Source organism: Cornus florida, unplaced genomic scaffold (genome assembly GCF_030987335.1).
Source record: "Cornus florida cultivar Cherokee Brave unplaced genomic scaffold, ASM3098733v1 CherokeeBrave_3.0.0_Hap2_Chr07, whole genome shotgun sequence".
Taxonomy (NCBI): domain Eukaryota; kingdom Viridiplantae; phylum Streptophyta; class Magnoliopsida; order Cornales; family Cornaceae; genus Cornus; species Cornus florida.
In genome coordinates, this window is record NW_026775577.1 from 44,456,849 (window position 1) to 44,469,530 (window position 12,682).

The window sequence follows — 12,682 nt, forward strand, 5'->3', positions numbered from 1 at the left end:
CAAACCGCACCCAATACATAATTGGATGCATCACACATGATCTCAAATGGAAGAGACCAATTGGGTGGTTTCATGATTGGGGATGATGAGAGAAGAGTATAGGACTTCTTGAAAGCTTCTAAATAGGCTTCATCAAAATTAAAGGGAATATCCTTGGCAAGTAGATTACACAAAGGCCGAGATATTTTGCTAAAATCTTTGATAAAGCGGCGATAAAAGCCGGCATGACCAAGAAAGGAACGGATTTGTTGGACAGAATTTGGAGAAGGAAGATTAGAGATCAATTTAACTTTGGCCTTGTCGACCTCGATTCCCCTTTCAGAAATGACATGTCCCAGGACAATGCCTTCTTGGACCATAAAATGGCTCTTTTCCTAACTTCGAATCAGATTTGTCTCCTTGCACCTTTGAAGCACAAAGGATAGATTGTGGAGACATGAGTCAAAGGAAGATCCAAAGATGGAAAAATCATCCATGAACACTTCCAAAAACTTTTTAATCATATTGGAAAATATGGACATCATGCACCTTTGGAAGGTTGCCGGTGCATTGCATAGCCTAAAGGGCATGCGCCTATAGGCAAATGTTCTAAAGGGACGTGTGAATGTGGTCTTCTCTTAATCTTGAGGATCAATTGCCACTTGGTTATAGCTGGAATAACCATCAAGGAAATAGTAGTAGCTTTGGCCAGATAATCTTTCTAGGATTTGATCAATGAATGGGAGTGGGAAATGATCCTTCCTAGTGGTAGAATTTAGCTTCCGATAGTCAATGCACATACGCCACCCGGTGGTGGTGCGTTGTGGCATGAGCTCGCCCATTGAATTTTCCACAACGGTGAGGCCGGATTTCTTGGGAACAACTTGAGTGGGGCTCACCCACTTGCTATCAGGGATGGGGTAGATGATTCCTACATCTAGTAGTTTGATCACTTCTTTTATGACCACTTCCTTCATATTTGAATTCAACCGGCGCTGCACCTCTCTAGAAGGTTTAGCGTTGCCCTCTATATGAATGCAATGCATATAAATAAAAGGGTTGATTCCTTTCAAATCAGCCACTGCCCAACCAATAGTCTCTTTGTGCTCTTGTAGCACCGCTAAAAGGTTATTTTCTTGGTCTTTTAAAAGGTTCGATGCAATGATGACTGGAAGAGTTTGATTTGTACCAAGAAACACATACTTGAGGTAGGCTGGGAGCGGCTTTAACTCAAGTTGTGGTGGAGATTTCAAGGAAGGGACCGAAGGAGCAGTGGAAAGTTGAGGAAGTGGTTCTCCTGGCACCTTCCAAGGAGAAAGTCTATGATAGCACCAATGTCGAGCAAAGAATTCACTTCTTAAATGGATTGGTTGATATCAAAGTTTGCAAAATCAAAGTGAGACATGCAAGTTTCAAGCGGATCTTTGCTTAGAATGAATGGGAGAGATTCTTCGACCACTTCATTTATCACATCTATGAGAAAACAATCATCCTCTTCGGAAGGATGTTGAGTTGCATGGAAAATATGGAGTTTTACTTACATATTTTCAAAGGCGATATCCATCACCTCGGTTCGGTAATTTATTAAAGCATTAGCCATAGCTAAGAAAGGCCTACAGAGGATTATGGGAATATGTTTCTTTAGATCATGGATCGGTTCCGTATCAAGAACCACAAAGTCTACCGGGAAGTAGAATTTGTCCACTTTGATTATGACATCTTCAAGAATGCCTCGTGGGTGCTTGACTGATCTGTCGGTAAGCTACAAGACCACAGAGGTTGGCTTTAGATCTCCCAACCCAAGTTGTAAGTAAACTAAATATGGAATCAAGTTCTCACTAGCTCATAAGTCAAGGAGGGCCCTCTCTATCTTGTTGTCGCCAATGACACAAAAAATAGTTGGGGCGCCTGGATCTTTATACTTTGGAGGAGTACTGTGTTGAGTGATTGCACTCACATTTTCAGCTAATATTACCTTCTTTGGCAAATGATATTTGGAAGTACGCTTTTGAGTGCACAAATCCTTAAGAAATTTTGCACAGGGAAGGATTTGTTTGATAGCATCTAAGAGAGGCAAGTTGATTTTTACTTGCTTGAAGACTTCCCACATGTCTTAAATTTTACAGTTTTTTTTCCCAAAATATGTCGACTCTTGGAGACGTTGAGGAAATGGAGCCTTAGGATCATAAGAGGTCTCCACATTTGGGTTGACAAGCTTGGAATTTTCAGTGCTAGACTTTGGATTTTCAGGAGTGAAATTTGGATTAGGTGAGCTAGGATTTGGATTTTTGGGAGAAAGGATTGTTTCATCTTTCCCTCCATCAACCTTATTGTCCACAATTCGACCACTCCTAAGGGTGGTGATTGCTTGGACTTGTTCATGAGTAGGCCCACTCGAAGGAAGGGCTTCGTTAATCACATGCATCCCTCTAGGATTCCAAATGGTTGAGCGGGAAGTTTTCCCTTAGCTCTTTGAAGAAGTTGGTTCATTAAAGTAGCTATTTGTCCTTCTTGATTCTCAAGTTTAGCTATTGACTGAGTGTGAGAATGAACCATTTGGAGAGTAGACTGCAATGATGTCAAGAGTTACTTGTTGGATTCCAACATTTGCTTATTTAGAGATTCCATCATTTGCTTATTTGCAGTAAGAATTTCATCAGTTGGAAACACAGGAGGTGGAGTAGAGACATTTGGATTATAGGGTGGACGATAACTTAAAGAGGCCTAAAATTGTGTGACGACCTTGGTTTTTTAGGCCAATGCGTCCTGTGATGAACCGAAGATTTACCCGATAGCGGATCCAGATACGGAAGCAAGAAATAAGTCAACGGTCTCCCAAGGCATAACACACCTCTAAGACACTTTGATGACCTTCCATGAGGTTGTGTAACTCAATGAGAACTGACACGGAAGCAAAAGATTGAAAAAATAACAATTAAGCCCCCGGGGGCAAAATAGTCATTTTACATAGAAATGATGTCCCTAAAATGTATATCATTCCTGAAACACATCCGTGATTTCTCATAAAGTCACGAAAATCAAAGGAAAGTAGGGGAAGAGGAAAACAAGAAAAACTGGACAAAAATAGCCCCAAGGGCAAAATAGTCATTTCTAAAACTATGGATTCGGGTGCCACTGAGCACACCGCTAGAAATGCAATGAAAAACTAATCAAGATAGACTCAAGAATCGCATGATTCGGAGTCCGGACAAAGGAGAAACAGCATGACAAAGAAAAACGAGCACTTAAGGCTAATAGGGTAAACTGGTAATTATTCAAGAAGATCCGGGTGCAACTAAGTACACCGTTTGAAAGACAACAAAAAATTAGTCAAGTTCAAAAAAAAGTTCACTCGATTTGGAGTCCGGACGAGGGAGAAACGAGTATTTGAAGTTGAGACGTCGCGATGGCCAGACGAAAGCCATGGCGCACCCGGCGCCTATGCGCAAGCCCACCGGCACCCCATGCGGCTTCTAATGGCGTGCACATGCTGATAGAAAGAAAAAAGAAGAAGTGAGTTTCCAGAGCTGAGGCTTGAAACGGAGGTCGAAACGAGTTTTTCTGGAAAAATACGAATAAGAAACCCCCCCTAAAATTGAGTTTTCTACCCAACCACCCAAATGGAAACAAAAAAAACTTACTGTGAAATCCCCAAAATGCCCCTAGATTAGAACTAGACAAGAGGGCAAAAGTTGCTACAGTGACTATCCTGATTTGAGAGTAGAAACAGGCTAGAAGATGAATTTTTCTGGAAAAACACGAAAAAGAAACCCCTCCCGAAATCAAATTTTCTACCCGGCAAAATGGATAAAAACAAAGAAAATGCACTGTAAGATTTCCATAATGCCCCTCCATGAAATCTGGTAGTGAGGGTGAAAAAGCTGCTACATTGCAAAACTGAAAACTGAACTCTGCGAGGGATTTCCTGTACCAAGACGACATTTTCTGGACAAACACAAAGGAGAAACCCCCCTCCCCCCCCCTAAAATCACATTTTCTAAGTGACTATGTGAAGACCGAAATTTATTTCCCAAAGGAAAACCCCATAATGCCCTAAAATCATATTATGTAAGGAAATTGTAAAATGAGTCCATAAGAGGCTCAAATCACAAAGGAAAGGGTTTTTCTTGAAAACAATCATGCACGCAAACGTAACTTACCTATTTGGACGTGCTACAATGGTCCACCGCTTAAAAATACCGCCGATGTAAAATTCGACCCCCCAACAGCCAAAAAGGCAAAAATGAACAAGAAATGGGAAATTTGAAAACCAAAATTAACAAATGATTTCAAATTACCGTTTGGCCCTTGGCCACACTTCAAAAATGATTAATGAGACCCTATGAAAGAATAGAAACGGAATTCCCACACCCGATACAACCATGTGAGACAATGACTTGTGATTTTTCAATATTTTCATAATATTCATGAAGTCAAAAATTACATAAGATGCAATATATATGTCATTGGCCTCCGGCCTAATCTCATACAAGTCAAATACATCGTAAAAGGTGTACTTATGTACACGTTACATATATGGAATCAAAGATACAAGTTTTGACATAAAAAGCTACGAAAAGGCATTTATGCTAACATTTGCATGAAATGGAAACTTAAAAGCTATAAGTCATCCCAATAAACGATAAGCATCATGAACCAAGTCTTCGTACCTGAAACAAATCCCCCAGTAACTTCGGGGTGAGTAAACAAGTTTACTCGTAGAGAATGAGCATGCATCGACTCGATTTATTTAGAGATTTTTACATTGACTTGAAACAATTTAAAAGGGTCATGCCACCTAATGTCTATGTCAAAGGTTAGACTCAGGGAGCATCCTAAGCTACCATAGAGCAATATCAACAAGAATCATGATATACATACATATATGAATGGAATCAAGGTTGGGATAATCCAAGGAACACGATAAGATTTTAATTTAGCATGAATCGCATTATCAATGAAATTGAACAAGGTTTGGAATAATTCATACTACACGACAAAAGAATACTAGAATACAACGATCACATTATCAATGCAATTTACATGATTGGAACATACCAATTAACACGACAAGAAGTATACTCGGATATAAGTTAACAAGAATTACATTATCAATGCACTTAGCATGATTGGAGCATTCCAATTAACACGATAGGAGTAATACATGAAAAGGACAAGGCATAATATCTATGCAATTAACAAGATTGGTGCATTTCACATAACACGAAAAGTTTTAAATCTTCAAGGAATAGCAACTTGAAATTTAAAGAGTGAAATCAACCAATGTGGAAACTCGGACATCGCCCGGATTAAAACTGTACTCTTGGGATCACTTTAGGGCTACTAAACCATGGTTACCTTCCCCTAGTATGCACTATAGTGTAGGGAGCTGTGATGTTTTCGATTTTTGGCATTTTTCATTTTTCTCGAGATTTTGTCGTCGCAAGGGCATTTCTGTCATTTCACGTTTCACATACGGGATTTAGTTGGGTCCAATCGCATTAGGTGCATTTTGATTCATGTAATTATTTTATGACCCACCAAATTGAAATAATTATATTTCAACCACCCAAAAGACTATATTGCCCCGGACCTTATTTTATTTATTATGTGGTACAAGTAAAGGACTATTATACCATTTGAGTCTCAATTTAGTGAATTGTGGCAAATTATCATCTTATCCTTTTTGGACCTTGATATTTAAATTTAGCGTGAAATGACTGTATTACCCTCGAAAGTTTTTGGGTCGGGTAAGGACTCGTTTAATGATCCGGATTCAATGAGAATTTAGGTCATTACAAAATGGTATCAGAGCCATGGTTCGAAAACCTTAGGACGAGGGGTAGAGGCCTATGTAGGATTGCATGGGAAGTTATTTGTATTGCGTATGAGATTATTTGTTACGTGTTTTGATATTTAAAGAAGCATGCTTACTTGTTCATTTGCTTACCTATTTAATTGCCTACGTACTAATTTGCTTACGTGGTCATATGCTTATATATTATATGTGTTTAGTACCAACTTAAATGATCCATGAATAGGTGTTGTGTTTTCAGTATGTAATTGTTTAGCAAGCACGTTCTTATGTTGTATTAGCTCTGTGAGTTATCCTTTATGACGGGAAAGGTGTCAGTATTGTGAGCATGGGTGATGTAAATATCATAATCTATTGAGTTCGGTTTGATTTAGATGCGTTGTTCCGTTAGGAGTCTTTTCCCTAGAGACTAGTAATGGTGGAAGAGTTTGATCTTAGGTGTCTTCCGAGACGAAAGTTCATATTTTCTTATAAGGGCGAGAGTTTGAGTTGTGTTTCCTTTAGCGTAGTGAGTGGACTCTTGGAATGATGGATTTGTATGGTATGGTGTGTGAGTTATGGGATCTTTTCACGTAAGCAAAGTTGATTAGATGTCACAGGATGTGAGGTGGTATGTAGTGTATGACTTATAAGGTTCTGGTATTATGTGGGTTGAGCAAGGTTTGTGTTTGGATTCTTATTTAGAAGTTCACTGATGTTTAAGGTTGAGAGTTTGTTCTTTAAATTGTCATTTTGAGAGTATGAATTGTGGTTGACCTTGGGTTGGCGACGAAACGAGTAGGTTGCACCTTCTATTTTGACTTCCAGTGAGGAAGACTGAAGTTCAGTGTGATGTTGTTTGGTGACCATAGAGTGTTGGTCACAGATTAGGTTGAGCCAGGATGAGGAGTGACCTCTTGGGCTTGGTGGCCTGTTCTATTTGATTTCTTTATTTTGTGGCCCTGTGGGTGGGTGTGCGTGAGCGTGTGTAGGTGGCACCAGAAGGTTACCATACTGGGCGAGCTACGGGCACACAACTCAGGTGAAATCGATGTGGACATTCCATTATGTTGGATGGTAGTTGTAGCGATTGGTTGGGAAATGATAGTGTTGGGGGTGTAAGGGTTATATACCCTTTTGTTTAGTTGGATAGGTCAATTATAGACATGACTTGAGTGTCCAATTGGATACCAATGAGAGACCATTGTTTTGTAGTCATCGTCTACTGCAGTTTATGTGATTGACCATCTAGCGTAGTGTTTGTTTTCCTCTTAGGGACTGTTTCTATAGTGTGCCACGTATGATTCTTTTTCTTGTAATGGGTTGTTGACTATGGTGTCGAGTATCATGAGTAATGTGTGTTTCTTATCGAGTTAGCATCATTTTTATAGGAGCGGTTGGTAGTAGAGGCTTATTGATTCCAAGGGAATGGAGTTGCGCAGCTATTTTAGAAAGGATGATCATGGGGGTATTGGTACTTGAGATTCCTGTACTGGAAAGTAAGTTAGTTTAGGCGTAACCCCAGTATTCGGGAAGAAAGTGGTGATTGATTGCATCGTTGACGGATTTAAGGAGACAATTGGGTGTCGAACATTTTGGATCTTTATGCTCATTTTTATTTTGAGGATATGATGGCATGGCGTTGTCTTAAGGATGTTCTTTTCTTATGGTAAATAAGGTTGTTATGGGAAGTACTGAGAGTGGTGCTCATTTTATTGTTGTGATGGTAATGTCTCAAGGAAGTTAGAGGATAAATCACTTAGCAATGGCTTGATAGCCGGTGGGACGATAGGTTTGGATTGTTGTTTGGAAAGAATGGTGGTTGAAGTGTTATGACGTGATGTTTAGCATTAATGAGCATAATGGTTTGAGGTTTGATCCGAATGTAGGTTGAAAATTATAAGTGTTGTTATGTGCTGACAGGTGGGTGATGGGATTGTGCGCCAGTTGAGGCGATTGTGGATGACTTAGTTTTTAGAACCAGTGAGAGTGGTGTTGCCATATAGGCACCTTTTTCTTTTAAGGAGTTAGTGGACTGTTGTGATAGTGCTCACGGGTCTTGTGTGCACGGTGCTGAGGTGATGCTGTTTTGGAGGGAGAAGGTGGAATGGGTGGTAAAGTTTTATTTTGTGGCTTTGGGGTTGATTAGGAGTAAATGATTCTAGGTAGAATGGGGCGTGGAGTCCGAAGGGCTGTGATTGTTTCTAGTGTTAGTGTGTCGTGAAAGTGGGTGCTCTTATCTGGTTGGTTTTGGTTGGCATAAGTATCGCGGTGTATCGTATGCGAGGTACTTGTGTTGATAGAGTGTGTGACGGTCCGTTGTGGCGAGGTCACCTAAAATCAAGGTCGTAGTTCCGTATGTGTTTCCAGTTAGTTCTTCCCCTTGTGTGTAGGGAATTCATTCATCTCAGGTGAGATTGGGTGTCCATGGTTGGACGATTAGTGAGTAGTGTGTGATAGGCTATCAGGGCATTTGAGTATGAGTTGTCAGTCCTTGAGGGGTGTGGGATTCTTTACTTTTTCGTTTGTTCTAGTCTTGGCAAAGACGTTATTTGTTATGAGTCTTGTTTTTCAATTAGGAATTGCGTTCGTTCATGGATAGACGAACCTGAGTGTGGTTTGTTACACTGTTAGAGTTCATCGGTAAAGATCCTGGTTGACTGGGTCGACTTACTTCCATGCAAGGAGGTGGAGTCTTTGATTTCTATAGTGTTTGTTTTGAAAGTGTTTTTAAGAATGTTCTTGAAAGGTGGTGTATGAGGTACGAGTTGCCAAATATGGATTATATATTTTCGGTGTCTGATTCTAGCGGTGATGGCTAGGGATTATGTCATAAACGACAGATTGAGGATGATTAGGTGATCTGATATGAGTTATGTACTTGAATGATTTGATAGGTGTTTAATTTGAGCAGTACTTTGAGGATAAGTATCAATGTTACCTTAGAATTATGTGATTAAGGAAGTGAATGTGGGACTCCATTGAAGAATAATGAGATGATTAACTTTAGTTTTGAGGTTTTAGGCATGAGACTGTTGTAGGGTGCATTTTAACGAAGTAAGACTTGAATTGAGTAATGATGAGTCGTTTACTTGATATTAGTGCTATGAGGAAATTAGAGATCTCTCGTGTTGGTTGAGGATTGTGACGTTTGGTGCTGTATTGTTTTAGCTTGTTATGAGTTGTATGATTGAGATTCTTAGTGTTGGTGAGTGATTGCATAATTGTTGAGGTTATGTTGAGTGATGGATTGATTAGAGAAATGATCTCGTGGTTGTTTTGTGGATTGTGTTTAAGGTTTAGACCTGAGAACAAGAACGATGTCTGTGTCAAGGTCGGATTGAGGACGAGAATAGCCTGGCCAACCATATCTCCTGAATCAATCCCTCTTCAGTACAATGTCAGGTCAAAGGTCAATGATTGTTCCAACTTGTCAGTGACAGTGAGAGTATGGTACTGTGGGTTGTGTTGATATGACAACATGGACTTACGTAATTTATCTTAGGTGACAAAAGGTGTTAGGTGGGACTAAGTGTCCAATCCACTTGATTATTAAAGACCTTGTTTTGAGGATTTGAGTCCTGGGCATAGGATAGTATGCTTGATTTGGTTTGGTGACTCATGATTGTATAATTGTTGGGAGATTTATCATTTAGTTATCTTGAGGTTGACCAGTATAATAATTGTCGATTAGTGTGGTTGGTGGTCATTGTATGATTTTGTAGGTGTATAGCCGTATGTTGGATGACGAGTATTGGTTAGACAGAGATGTGTAGATTGAGTTTGAGTATGATTGTGTGATGGATGGGGTTCCTCGTTTTAGGTCTGGGTTGCCCTTTAAAGGGATAAGTTGTGATAGGATGTTGTTATGTTCAGGGGTCTTGTGACCATTCTTCTTCTAGCTCCGAAATATTATGTAACGGTGTAGAGGGGACCAGTGTCGGTCTTAAGTTGAGTATATAACTCAGTGGGTTTTGTGTATGATGTTGTGAGTGATGAGTTCCCTCATAGGGTGGTGATCATTAGGTTTCTGGCAGCAAAGTGTGGTTGCCTGTTGGCGCCGGTGTCAAAGGCAGTAAGGTTGTTGAGTCCTTTGTCTCGAAGTCTTGTGAGGTATTTTTAGAGAGTTTGTGGTTGTGGACCTTCTTCTTAAGGAGGGTAGATTTCGAGGACGAAATCTCTTCAAGGAGGGTAGATTGTTATGTTTTCGATTTTTGGCATTTTTCATTTTTCTCGAGATTTTGTCACCGCAAGGGCATTTCTGTCATTTCATGTTTCGCGTACGGGATTTAGTTGGGTCCAATCGCATTTGGTGCATTTTGATTCATGTAATTATTTTATGACCCACCAAAATGAAATAATTATATTTCAACCACCCAAAAGACTATATTGCCCCGGACCTTATTTTATTTATTATGTGGTACAAGTAAAGGACTATTATACCCTTTGAGTCTCAATTTAGTGAATTGTGGCAAATTACCATCTTGTCCATTTTGGACCTTGATATTTAAATTTAGCGTGAAATGACCGTATTACCCTCAAAAGTTTTTAGGTTGGGTAAGGACCCGTTTAATGATCTGGATTCAATAAGGATTTGGGTCGTTACAGGAGCTCTCTATCTCCCGTACTAGAACTAAGTCCTAGCCATGTCAATTCTTGATTGATATCTCAAGTCCCAAAATCAACAAGTTGTGCAAATCAAGATTGGATCAAAATACGAGAAATGCATTAACCATGTTTCATGCACAACTAAGATTTTGGAATACACAAGTCATGCCCTAAGTTCTCAACTATGATAGCATGTGAAATGTCAAGAAATCATAGTGTGCATCTATATAGACTACAAATTAGGATTTAAAACACAAGGAATCCAATGATGTAAATATACCACAAGTATAAGATTAATGATTTGATTATTTACCAAAGAATACATGAACAATTAAATCATTCTAAGACAATTTTGCTAGTTCATTAAACACATTAATGAAATCAAGTTACAAGAAGTCTAGATACATGATAAAAAGCTAAAAGCCCCATGAAATACAAGTTACAACTATGTGAATTAAGTTTCATTCAAGGAAAATAATTAAATATAAGTTTCAAAACTTATCTGATTATTCTCAACTTGATACACGCGAAGGAACTTATCAAGGAAATTATGAATACAAAGTTAGAAAGTTAATCAAGCTCATGGAACTATTGAATAGGTTTTAATTAATTCTTTTAATTAAAATCTCTAGATTTTTAAACTCATCTAAATGCTCTCAAATTAAAGTATGTTATATAACATGCCACAACTTGATTTAAAAGCCTATTACCAGCGAATTCCATGCAAGGTACGGCTATGAGTATTAAACTTTAATACTAGAAAATAATTAAATGAAAGATTTCAAAACCTAATCAAATATTCCTGATTTAATATATGTGAAAGTATATGGCATGCACATCAATAATATCAAGTCGGAAATCCATTAAAGTGAATAGTGGACATGGAATAAATTAATTAGTCAAATTAATTAAATATTACTAGGTTTCAAAACATCTCCGATTACTCTCAAATTCACCTATGTTGAAGAGCATGTTAGGGCCTAATATAATATGACAACATATGTTAATTTCAATCTAGTTAAGGCTACATGAATTAATCTTTCATTCAAGAAAAATATTAAATAAAATCTTCAATACTTGTTCAAATGCTCTCAATTTAATATATGTCAATGACCATATCAAGGGGTAATATAATTCCATGCCACATGTTTAAACCAAGCTATAACCAACCAGGAAAATCAAATCTATCACAAGAAAAATAAATAATAAAATCTCTAGATTTTGTATCAAAGCATGTAAATAAGTTGCATAAACATCACTAGCATGCAATACATCAAGAATAATAAACTATAACACTCCCTACCTCAATTTGAGATGAAAATCTCAAATCCCCACCGAAAGAAAAGTGCTCTGAATCCGACGATACTTCGGGGTTTTGTAGGGGACAACACGGAGAAAAAGAATCCCAAGGAAGCCCCATGAAAATTACGACTTGACTTCAAACCCGAACTCACAAAATGGTCAGAAATGGGTTCTAATAAGGGGGAAAGGTAGAGCACGTCGAAGCCTACGATAAATATTAAGGCCGAAGACTTTTCACTAAGGAAATCAAGTGGAGGAGAAGAAAGAGTGAAGGCAGCCCCTTGGGCTCCCATGGCTGCCGGACAAGAGGAGGAAGAAGGTCTAAAAAATCTGATTTTAAAAATTAGGGCAACCTATTTATAGAAATCTCAAAAAGTGTCCCGAAAGGGCCCCGCCGGGTCCAGAAAAGTATAATTTGAGCAGACGCGCTCAAACGGTGAAACTCCGTGAATGAAAAAGAACTAAAATGAGAAAATATGAACAACGGAAGAAGCAACATCGAAAAACAAGTCTCGAGCAGAGAGATATGCCCTGAACAAGTTTGGCGGCAACCGGGGCCAAAAACCCTAAAACTGGAGAAAAACGACCAGAAAGAAATTCTAAGAGTACACGACGTGACGAAATGCAAAAATGAATCCCATACGAGGATCCAAGCTCAAAACGAGACATTTTTGCAAAAACTTTTGTTAATTGCACAAAGGCCCCTCCAAAAAGGGTTAATTGCACTAATGACCTAGAATGAAAATATCTTCCAAAAATATTTTTTTTAAAACCCCTGAAATAAAATATCTTCAAAAGATATTTATGAAAAACACCCCAAGAAAAGAAAAAGATTATGAAGAACTGTGCATCCATGCCCCTACGGACACCTGGAGCAACTAGAGTACTTTCTTACAAAAGTAAAGATACGTACTTTGTGTAAACCACTTAGACTGAAGGCACGTGAAGTCAAAAACCAACTCTGAGCATGAAAAGTGAGGTTGTACCAAAAGTGACAAA